Here is a 12,331-nt window from a genome sequence, read left to right on the forward strand (position 1 = left end):
CATTGACGTGTTGTGGCAATACCACTAGTGATGAGTTGCACTCTTGGACCTGCCAAGTGTGTCAATGTCTGTGTGTCCCTGTGTGAGTATGCCTGTGTTGACACTGGCACTTGTTCATGCAGACAGGCATGTGTACAACACTGGCTGTACATCTACCGTATCCTTGTTGCAGATGTCACTCACCCTCACATATATGTTCTGAGTGCTCCACATTGGGTAAGCCATGTGGTGCATCCAATAACTACATCTAACTGTGGTAGCACTACATAGTTGTTGGGGGTTTGATACCCTGTGCTGGTAGGAGTGTGACACAAACATGCTTCAGTTGTACACTCCCACCTCTCCCTGATATGTATTTGCCTCTGTCTGCCTCCCCCACTCCCTCTCTGGTGGGTGTGGAGACCCACACCTGCCTTGCTTATGCAGCAGCATGTGTATTTTACGTGATGCTCATGATCAGCTGATGGCCTCTGCATGAATTGCAGCCCTCCCCTAGCTTATTGCATGTGGAACAGCTGTGGTAACAATCCCATAGCCAATTGCATGGAAACACACACCAACACCTAGGAACATCATGGTGGTGTTGGGCCTTTTCAGTCACTGTGAGCAGGAACTCAAGCTGTTGTTTGGCAAACAGCATCTCAGATGGATTGGGGATTTACCTCTAACAACGTACACTGTGGAAAGAGGGCAACAAACAGGAGGGGGGTGTGCCTGACCTGACTACAGACTGTAAGTGCTGCTATACTGCATGTGGAGTACTGTTGGTTTAACAGTGTTTGTCTGGATATGCCTGTCATACATGTCGCAATACCTGCCATGTCAGTCCCATGTATATGAGGGGTCCCCATCCACAGAATCATCCACAGACTGGGCAGTGTTGTGCCTTTGGTTTCATGTGTCAGCTACAGTGCACCTATCTGTGGAATGCAGAAGGTAGTGTGAGGATAGCAGGCAGTAGATGGTGACAGCCGGAAGAGTTACCGACGTCACATCCCTCATAGGACATATGGTGCAACAAACCCTGTTACAACAGTATATGTATGAGGGTATAACAGGGAAATGTCAATATTGGCCTTGTGTTTGTGCCTCCAGCCACAACTCTGTCAACCTTTGTACATATGTCATGAAGTAGGGAGTGCATATGTTCCGTACTCCATAGTCATTGACAGCATATCTGATAACAAGCCAGTGAGATATCAGACTGCTACACATGTTATGTATAGTAGGGGTTATAATTGAGGACATAGCCTGACCATTATGTGGTTGTGTGTACAGTACTGAGGTATGTGTAAGTTTGGTAATTGTCGACAGTGTGTGTATAGTGAATATGTACCTTGGCCTGTGTAGAGACTGTTCTAGATGTCATTGTTCCAGGTCCTGTTCTATCTGATGTTACATACTGCTCCACTGTATGTCACCCTAACAGCTTACATATTTGTAGGGGCGAACACACACATGTCCCATACCACAAACAGGCATCGGACTATACTGTCTAGCGGCCCAGTATATGTAGGGGTGTTGTGTGAGTGGTTCATATGAGGATGGTGTAGGTCAGATAGTCAATATACTGTAATAGTATGCTAGCTTACCATATTGGTTGTGTATATGCACTTTCACACAGGTATCTGTTACTCTGTGATGTGACATGCCTGTAGAGCCTGCTATCTTTGCAGGAACATGTGTATCCCCACATGGGAGATGTAGCCCAGAGTTGAGTCAGTCTGCCTGTAGCTAGCACTGTGCTTTGTTACAAGTGTAGCACATGACTGTACTTATCCAGTGAGATGACATGTCCAGATACTTGCCAGATGCACTTCTGCCGGGCCATCATGACAGTCATGTATGTCAGACAAAGCAGTGGGATGCCGTTCAGATGTATGTACCAGCGGTTATTATGTGTCAGGACAGACAGGGGTGTATGAATGTATAATCTATGGGGGCAAATGTATACCAGAATTTATGTGTGATAACCATCTACATGGCTGTTAACATCCACATTGACAGGCATAGTCCACATATCTTGCATGAAGAGGTTCTGTGTATACCTCTGGACTGACCAGCGTGTGTCAGACTGTCCACATATATTGGGTGTATCACAGCTGTAGTCAACAGGGGCATTACTGTGCCAGCAGTGGTACTGTACTATGATGAACTTAGGATGTCTGTCAGTAGCCAATGATGCACATGTCCACAGCAGATGTGGCCTCCCACACACACCATGTCTGTGAAGACACTCCCTATTACAGTAGCAATAGTCTACAAATATACCTGCAATACATACATGACATCCCCTTGCACTGAGAGGTTGGGACTATTGGGGCTGAGGTAGGGCTGCACCCCATGTGCAGGACATATGGCAAACATATATGTACATATCATTATACATATATCCATATAGATATGTACACATTTACATAACTTGCTTACTGTATGACAACAGTTGTACACATATGTGCCTGTGTTCCAGACTCTGTCCTTCACCTACATCCCTGGCTTAGCACAGGTGACATGCTGTCAAGGTTTATGTAGTGGGCTGTTTGTACATCATGCTGTCATTTCTGCCATCCCTCCACTGCTGTCATGTACCCCACACATACTGGAGGGTTGGGGCCATATATGTGTGGGCTTCACCTACACAATTACATGTGTGCCCTAATGCACTGTAGAGGGCAGTGTACGTAACCGTGGTATATATCCCAGTAGTAGTGAGTGTAGGTGGGGGTGCACCATGACTAACCTAGGCGATAACAACATGTGTGGGTATCTGGGGTAAGTTGCCTTAAGGTATCTGGATGTACATTACCATACAGTCCACCTTGGGTAAATGCAGGTGTACTGCCACCTGCCATACGGGCTGTTCTGTTTGTCTGTGTGATTGTGATGGTGTCAGCTATGCCTTGTTATGTAACAGATACATCCCATTGTATCATCTGGGGTCTGTACCACCTAGGGATTGTGTACAGAGTATAGATAGTGGCTGTTGACCTATACATCTGCATTACATACTGTTGATCGTCTGGTATGCTGTGGGCCAGTCTGTCATTACTATTGTACTTCTAGAAGGCCTCGACCTGGACAGCAACATATGTCAACCTTACCAGACTACTGTCTCAGTATAACTGTTTCACAGTTGCATTACACTGTTCATATGGATGTCAGTATCTAAACAGCTATATGACATAGCATATACAACTGTCATAGTACACAAATATAGCTGTCACAATCATTTATGGGTGCCTGTGTGTGGTGTTATACCCTTTGATATCTCTGTGGGTATGTATTGCAGGCTATGAATGTCATTTGTATGGGTGGCTCATACAGTCTCCAGTTGTTAAGGTGGTGACTGTAATAATACTGGCTGCTCAAGTTATGTGCACGTACTACATATGTATCATACTGTACATATCTGTGTGTGTGTATGTGTACTTACATATATATATATATATATATATATATATATATATATATATATACACACACATATATATATATATATATATATATATATATATATATATATATATATATATATATATATATATCTGTCTGTGTATATGTATCCTAGGGATGGCCGTGTTGTGTGCGGTCCTGCTTATGGGATCTGCAACATTTGTTACTGTATTACAGGAGGGATGTGCATGGCTGGTGGGGGAGTATACCTATTTGTACCAGACATATATTGTGTGGGGCCTCTCAATGCCATTAATGTTGCATGAGGACATATATGATTTTGTTATATCCCCATTGTTATCACCAGATGTCTGTCTGTATACACCTATATATGTACATGTATATATCTGCTGACATATACATGACCTGCTGTATATATTTACACATGTAGATTTAGACATATCTGTCCATAGATGTAGGCATTTGAATGTGTATATGTTCATATATATGATATATATATATATATATATATATATATATATATATATATATATATATATATATGTATATATATATATATATATATATATATATATATATATATATATATATATCTACATATATCAATATGTTGTACCTGTTTAGACATTAATATATTTACTCACACACATACATCTATATGTTGCAATACATTCCTTGTTCTGTTGAATGACTGGGCTGGATGATATGTTTGTGGAAACATCAGGGTTATGTACATCTGGCATGGTTTAGTGGGAACTCACTTTGTATATGGTGTGCAATGTCCTGGGTATGACCCTTGTGGAGGAGGTTTATTTTGTTGCTGGCCAGAACACTCCTGCTTACCCCCACACTAACCTCTTTAAAATGAATGGAAATAAGGGTTGCTAGGAAAGTGGTGAAAAGGGGGCACAAAGAGGGTAAGACAGTAGGGGACATAGCTAGGCATGTGCAGGAAGGGTGTAGGAATAGTCCATAGCTGCCCACTTCTTCTACAACAACAGCTGTACATATACACTATATTTGCAGGTACATTTGGACCCTCAAACCCCTGGGGGAGGGGTGAGGACAGCATATATTCATTGTGATGCCAAATAGACCAGATTACATGTGTAAAGTGGACACTTGTGCAAGACTGACAGCTATGTTTGGGCCGTGATTTTGTTGTGGGAACCAATTCCCTTGTTTTATTTTTCAGGTGAGAGTGGGATGTTGGGGAAGGGTAGTAGGTATATTTGGGGAGGGAGGTTGGGTAGGTTAACAGACAAGACACACAAGATGCATACAGGGCCTGTATATGACACATGGGAGGTAAACACCTTGTACGGGGAGGGGTGTGTGGAAGTCGCAAGCCCATGAGCCCCCAACTGAAAATAGTAGGACGGATGTCCCCATCCATGGCCAGTCACCACTGCACCTTCATGGCCCTGAAGGTGGCTGTGCTGGGGGCTATGTAGGAGGGGCAGGCTCACCCTCTAATAGCGCCACTCGGCCCTCAAGCTGGTGTAGCCATTCTCGATACACCAGATCAAGCTCCCTACACACCATGGCCCGGACCTGTTTACTGGTGACAGGTTCCCCTCCGTGCACGCTCCGAGGGGGGGGTGAGCCCCATCCCTTGCAGCAGTTCCTCCCAAAGGTGGCACAGTGCCCACAGAGGTGGAGGTCCCAGGCTGTGCCCCAGATGTGCTGGTGCCCGGTGCCATGGTCAGCTGGGGTGGGACAGGCGGGTTGGCTGGGACCGGCCTTCCCATATGAGCTGTGTTGTTGCTGGTTTATGGCAGATATTGTTTAGTAACAGCCAACAGCATTCAGTATTAGATATAACAGCATGCATAGGTATTCCCATTAACCCGACACGCCGGATTTAACACAGTTGCAGAGCAAGCAGCACACATGCATATATGGAACAACAGTGGCCATTACAAGAGCATGCAGGTGACATTGATGGCAACAGGCCACCATTATGGGTGTATTATAACATGGCACATGCATAGCAACAAATGTGAATATGTATAACCCATTAGGACATATCTCCCAACAAATGTTTGGAGTGTATACATACCAGTTAAGTGTCATTGAGCTATTTCACACAAATGGTAGGGGTGAGAGAGTGTTCAATTAACAACTGACATATCCTTGGAGTTTCACGACATTCCTAGTCACTGCAGTGATATTTCCCTCACAAGTATTATTACACTACCCAATGACCTTATATTGTACACTGGTATGTTTATAGATTATTATATATGTGACCTGTGTCTTACATACAGCCGTGACAAGATGCAGGTGTTGATGCAACATATGTTATGTATTGCTGTCATACACTTTGGGTGACGTGCTACAGTAACAGGTTTGTCTTTCCTACACATTCTATGACTATGTACATGTTTGACTTGCTGTTATATGTCATTAACAACTGCCTACATTTCTGGGTTCCTCACACTGCATTTTCAGGGGGACCAGGTACCAGGCTGGTGATATGGGCCATTTATCTGTACATGCTGGACAGACTGGAACAGTCGTGGGGTATGACTATGCATACAACTGTCTATCTGAACACTCTAGCCAATTCTGTATGGTTGTTGGGTGTAATTATACATACAGCTTTCTATCTGAACATTGTAACAAAATCCATACAGTTGTGGGGTATGGTTATGCATACACCTTACTAGCACTCCTGGGATTCAAACCCCTGCTGTGTGTGACAACAAAATTATAGTTAACATCACAGTACACTGTGCCATCAGGGAATTGATGTGCGGCTTTCTACTGTCTTCTTTCCATGTCTCCCTCACTTGTACAATATGACTGACCTCTTGGCACTTCCAACATTGTTATACAGACCTTCATACACATTTTATCTGCATACTACAGCATGGGTAACACTGATTAATACAGCAGTACTATTTACAGTATGCAACAGTTCAACTACATATGACACAACAGTACTCAGAAGCACTCCAGGGGTTATACATTTATTCACAGAATATTACACATGTATTCCTACTGGTACAACACTTTCTAATGCTCTTTTATGTATTTGTTATGACAGTACATGCAGAGGAATACTAACCTCCCTTGCAACACAGCCTTTGCAAGCTAGCATCATGGGCTTGCTGTTTCACAGCCCGCTCATCTGCAGATGTTGGAGGTATACAGTGATATGTAGCCATACCTATCCATAGTATACACAAGATAGTCAATTCTTAACTACTTAGTGGAATGGGTAGTTAGTACTGGGGCATTAGCTATCTGCCAAGACTGCTGGATCCACTGTACCAGTACACCCCCCCTCCACCGCTTCAGGTCAGCATGGTGATGCCTGACTGCTCACCAGCCCGGGGGATACCTATGGCACTGGAGAGGTCACGGGGAGACTGTCCCAGGCCTCCATTTTATATTGCGAACCCTGGTACTAGCCCTGCAGTGGTCTCTCCTCATGGTGTTGTACCAGGAGCCATACCATGAGTTAAGATTCCTGGATGCACCAGTGCTGCTCTCTAACACGAGTGCCTTCACCCACACCAGCCATTCTGCCTGCAGTAGGAAGCTACCACCACTTATGGAACGTATTCCCACCTGTGTGCTTTATATACAGCCATTTACCTGCACTTTCCTGTGATTAGCTGGGTTTGAAGAGGCTAAGCTAGGGGCACACCTGCTTACCTAAGGTTGGCAGTGCTTATAGGGGTATACCGGTAGGCAGATTGGATTGGATCCCCTACACATTGCTTACTCTTACTAAGTTGAGCTGTGCTGCAGTTAGCATTGCTTAATAGTTAATTTGCACTGTATTTGCCTTCTGGCAAATATTCTTCATTACAGATTTTTTGCATCTGGTATCCGTGATTCATGTGTACATACACTGTATAGGGACCTGGGGACTTCTACACTTTATTACAATAACACCTCACATCTATGCTTACTGCAGTAGTCCAGTTCACATATTTATGTTATGTAGTAAGGTAGACCACCTCACACTGTACATAGATTCAGTTCACATCTTTGTTTTGATTTACCTGTGATGAGGATTAGTTTGCTGATACCTCCTTCATCTGTATTGCTATGATGGTTTAGTGGGTGACTGCTGTGACTATAGTGTACATGGTCATTGGTTCGAGCCTTGCAAAGGCAGTTTATTTTGTTGCTGGGCAGGACATGCGGGTTTGTGCGATGGTAAGCACTGGGAACCTTCGGTTCCAGTTTCTTGAACCTGTTTGCTTCTACTTTACTTAATCTGAGTAGCGCTCTCCACACAGGCGTACTCCCGCTGGCTGCCACATACCCCATGCTACTTCATGTACATGTAGGTTTTATACATGCTTAAGTCAGATGTACATGTCAGGTATGACTGTTCGCAAAGGTCAGTGTAAGGTTAAGTGGAATTCCAGTTTAGCATTTCTGGTTAGGCTACACTCAGGTATTTGAGGTAAGTTTACATATGCCATACCTGTGCTGTAGAGTAGATGTGAATAGTGGAGGTGTAGGCGGGTAGGTGGGGGGGGGGTCATTTTAACTGTATAGTAGGCCGTTCGACTAATTGGTGGGGGATGCGGTAGTACAGGTTCGCAGGGTGTTGGAATATGTATGCGAGGCAGGACAGGAGGTGTCAGTGTCAGTAGTTGGTGTAGGGGTCTGGAGTGTTGGGTGGTGGCAGACTTTGCAGGTGGTGATCCAAGTTTTCTTGGGTTTTCCCTTCATGTGTTTTGACATGTGTAGTCTGGGACAGCTGCAGTAATACACCTGGGTTGGGGGTTCCAGATTCTGCCAATATAGTTGTGTGGAGGGTGTCACCTACTTGTGACTGTGGACATTACTACGAATGCAACAGGGGTCGATAGGTATGTGGTGTTACTTGGCCACACAGAGGGGCTTATAGTAGAGGACATGTCCAGGGATGTGCAGGACGGCTGACGGAAAGGCCCACAGTTGGGTATTTCTTCTACAGCAACAGCTGTGTATATACCCTGCATTTGGGGGTAGGTCTGGATAATCACACCTCTGGGTGGTGGTGAGGGCAGCAACATAGCTCTCACCCAATTGGAGGAAACCTCAACAGAATCAGGGACAACTCCTCACATAATCAGGGACAATCAGGGAAATTTTCTATATATTTGTAGTATTAACCTGAAACATTTGCAGAATAAGGGAATGTGGATTTATATAGGATTTCTGACATGAAACATCTATAACTCTGTATTACTATCATTATTTATTAAGGGCAATTCACCACCTTTTCTTCAGCACTCACCAGTTTTCAGAGGGATTGAGAGGGACAGACCTAATATCAGAGTGTATAGCAGGGACAGTTGTGAGGTCTGGACAGCAATACTACCTTGTGATGCCAATTAGTCTGGCTTACTACAGTGGGGTGTTGTGACCAAGTGTTCTTTGGTGTAATCTAGTGGGTTTGCAACAACACATCTGGTTATACCATCCTTTGCCATGTAAACTTGACTTTGCTGCAGTGGGACTTGTACCAGGCGTGGCTGCCCGTTGGGCACTATTGCTTACATCCCTGGGGCTGTCCGTATGGACCCACTCCAGCAAACACCTGCATGCCTAGACCCATAGTTAGCTACCCATAGTTCCCCCACCCGTACCTCCGCTACAGCACTCATCCTTACTCTGGGTGCTGGTTAGGTCTAAACATACCACTATACACTGCCCACTCTCCACTTCATGGGACCCATCTCGTATGTTGTCTCAACCCATGGGTCATCATGCTTTCCCACCTTTGTATTCCGTGTATGTACACACCCCACCTTGATAAGTCGTCGCACAGGCTTCCTCCCATAATATGACAATTTTTAGGGTGTCCCGCAAGGGACGCTCCTGTCTCTGTTCCAAGATTAGATTTCACGGGTTCACTGTGTCCCCCCCAGTTGTATCCTGCCTGTGGTCTGGGGGAGCAGTGGACTGTTTACATTGTTTGTGGGTTTGTTTGTATGTTTCCTCTGTCTGGCTGGGGGGTGGAGGTCATGCTACGTGTTACACGTTTCTTGCTTGGGCCCCTCACCTCCATTGGCATAGCCTGTGAACATATGTCATTCTTGGGTGCTGTATCTCATCATAGGTATATATCTGTGTATATTGACACACACACACACACACACACACACACATATATATATATATACTTATATATGTTATATTTATATATATATATATATATATATATATATATATATAGATATTTATATATATATATATATATATATATATATATATATATATATATATACATCTTGCTGTATATATACCTAACGACATGTAGATGTATGAGTGTCTGCATATGTATATCTGTATTTGTGGGTCTTTATTTATATGTCTAACTATGTATGTATACATTTGTACTACAGAGAGGGGAGGTATATATCTATATAGTTATGGGTATTCATACACACACATATACCTCTAATTCTTTAGCTACATATCCGGTAATGTTGACTGGTATTGCTGGGTACTGTGTTTCATGTGCATACCGGTCAACCTTGTGTGCCACGTATGCTTTGCGATACCTATGATTGACTCCATTAATGTACACAGACCCACTCGTGACACCAGCCATTTGATACAGTGTGCTCAAGGCACTTTCAAGCAGTTGTGAGCGGGTTTGCGTAGAGGTTAGCACTGCTGACTTCCAGTCACAGTGTGTTACATGTAGGTAGCGTCTCCTTTGCTTGATCTGTGTCAGCGGTGCTTCACTCTGCCCGTACGCACTTGCACAGGCTTACTATTGCTTACATTTGCTTACTTCTACTTATCTGTACTTACATCTGCTTATTTTCTGACTCATTCAGTCTGTTACTGACTGTTCACATGTGCATTTCATGCAGTACTCCAGTTCACATTTAATTGTTATTTGGTAGGTTCTACAGCAGTAAAATGTACATAATTGTCCTTATACAGATTACACTTGGACAATGGTATGTGGTGCAGTGGGACTCGAGCCGGGAATGCCTCTTCCTTAGGCAGATGGTCTGGCCACTAAGCTATTGCTGTACTGCTTCATTTGCTGCATCTTCCTTGTTATTCTCTTCAGCCTTTCATGCTGCTTTACCCATAGCTAAGTGATGGGCAGACCCGTGTACCTATGGTTAGCTGTACTCAGAGTTTTAAAAACATTACTATAAGGGTTTCTTCGTGTTTTTTTTCAGTGTACTGTTGCTGTTGAACACATGGGGACTGTTGGTGGGGTATGCTGACACTTATGTGTGGTCTCGCTCTTTTATGTACACATTCTTCTGTTCTACTTTGCAGGGGCGTGTTTATTCTGAGAGCTCTAATCTCAGCCATGCCCCCTACAGTCATCCACGCTCCGTATAGCATTAGGTGTTCAGGCAGCGCGTCTTCCTTAATATGCATGGCGTGCTGCCATCCTCCTCTTATACTGGCACTTCCATGCAGGACTAGAGTAGTCCTGCACAGAGGATTAATGAATCTGGGGGACAGTTAACAGTTTCATTTCATTTTAAATAACATGGCCTGAGGACATTTGTCTAACATAGTTGTTTCTCTATGCAGCCTCTCATAGTGTTGCAAAATTCTCTGTTTACAAAAGGACAAATTAAAACAACTGAATTAAGTGTCTGCACACTCCAATGTCACCTCTGCTACTAAAAATATACTATTTTGAAATATATATGACATACTACTACAGGGCTGTTGGCAGTGGTGACGTGCTAGAGGTAGCTAAGAAACTGTACCAGCCTCTGAAAACTCAGGCTGCACATTTTAATGCTTCCCCAAGTACATTTAATTTGTGAAATTTTATATTTAATGTAATACCAGTAAATGCCATAATCATAGTGGATATGTTAGAACAATGTTAAACACTATTACATGCAGAGAGACGAGGTACTAAATGAAATGAGGCTATGAAGTGTTTCCCTGTATGAATCAAATCTCAGTCAACCCATTCAGTATTCGGTTCCCTATTACGCCATCGCAGATGCAGGTTGTTGAACTTTTTGATCAGTAAAGCGCAAAAAGGCAAAATAGCGAAGTGGCATTTCCCTGGGAAAGAATTAGTTTGCCAACTTTCGCTACTTTGCCTTTTCGGCACTGTAGTGCAATTTCAGAGTTGGTATATTTAAGTGGGGGGGGGGGCGAAGCCCCCCACGTTAAGTAATGTTTTACTGTTTTTTTTTGTTTCGGAACAGTGATTGTTTTCCATTGGAAAATAATTACTGTTCTGAAGTTTCAACATTGTAAGCTTTAGCTTACATGGGGTCAATTATCTGTTGTTTGCTCTTCTGAGTGTGCGGTATGATAATATAGACCCTAGTGTTCCATGCAATGGGCTACACAGTTTGTAGGTCAGTTCAGAGTTCCATATTTCATCCGAGTAATGATGTCTGTATGGACATCAAATATATAAAATAGCTGGACTGCCACTGAAACTTTTCTACTTACATCACAGCCAAAACCTTACTACAATTCAGTCTTAGAAAAGGTACTTGAATAAAGGGATTAAAGGATTCATAGCACCTCAACTCCAAAATTAAGACATTGAAGGGTTCATTTTCCATAAAGCAACACCTTAATGATTATGATGATAAATAATGAGTGTCTTGAGTCTGTATATAATGGAAATATGTATTATAGTTATTGCCACTTTATGACTATTGTTCTGCATAGCCATTTTAAGAATGACTGTATCCCATAATGCATTGTATCTAGTGTATAGTGCCTGTATAAGCATAATGAAAAAAAGTGTTAATATCATTCTTACTCAGATGCCACTTTGTACAAAATAAAATCATTGTTCTTGTGAAAATGCTAGTGCATACTGGTCAGTGACATTACTTTTCACTATTACAGTGCAACCAGAGGTGTGCATCATGACAACGATATAACAATACTTAAAGACTAACAGCATATTCCAATGTTATTGCAACTCAGCAAAAGGGAA

The sequence above is a fragment of the Protopterus annectens genome, chromosome 7.part1 (genome assembly GCF_019279795.1).
Source record: "Protopterus annectens isolate FY-2018-M chromosome 7.part1, PAN1.0, whole genome shotgun sequence".
In the NCBI taxonomy this organism is placed as follows: Eukaryota; Metazoa; Chordata; order Ceratodontiformes; family Protopteridae; genus Protopterus; species Protopterus annectens.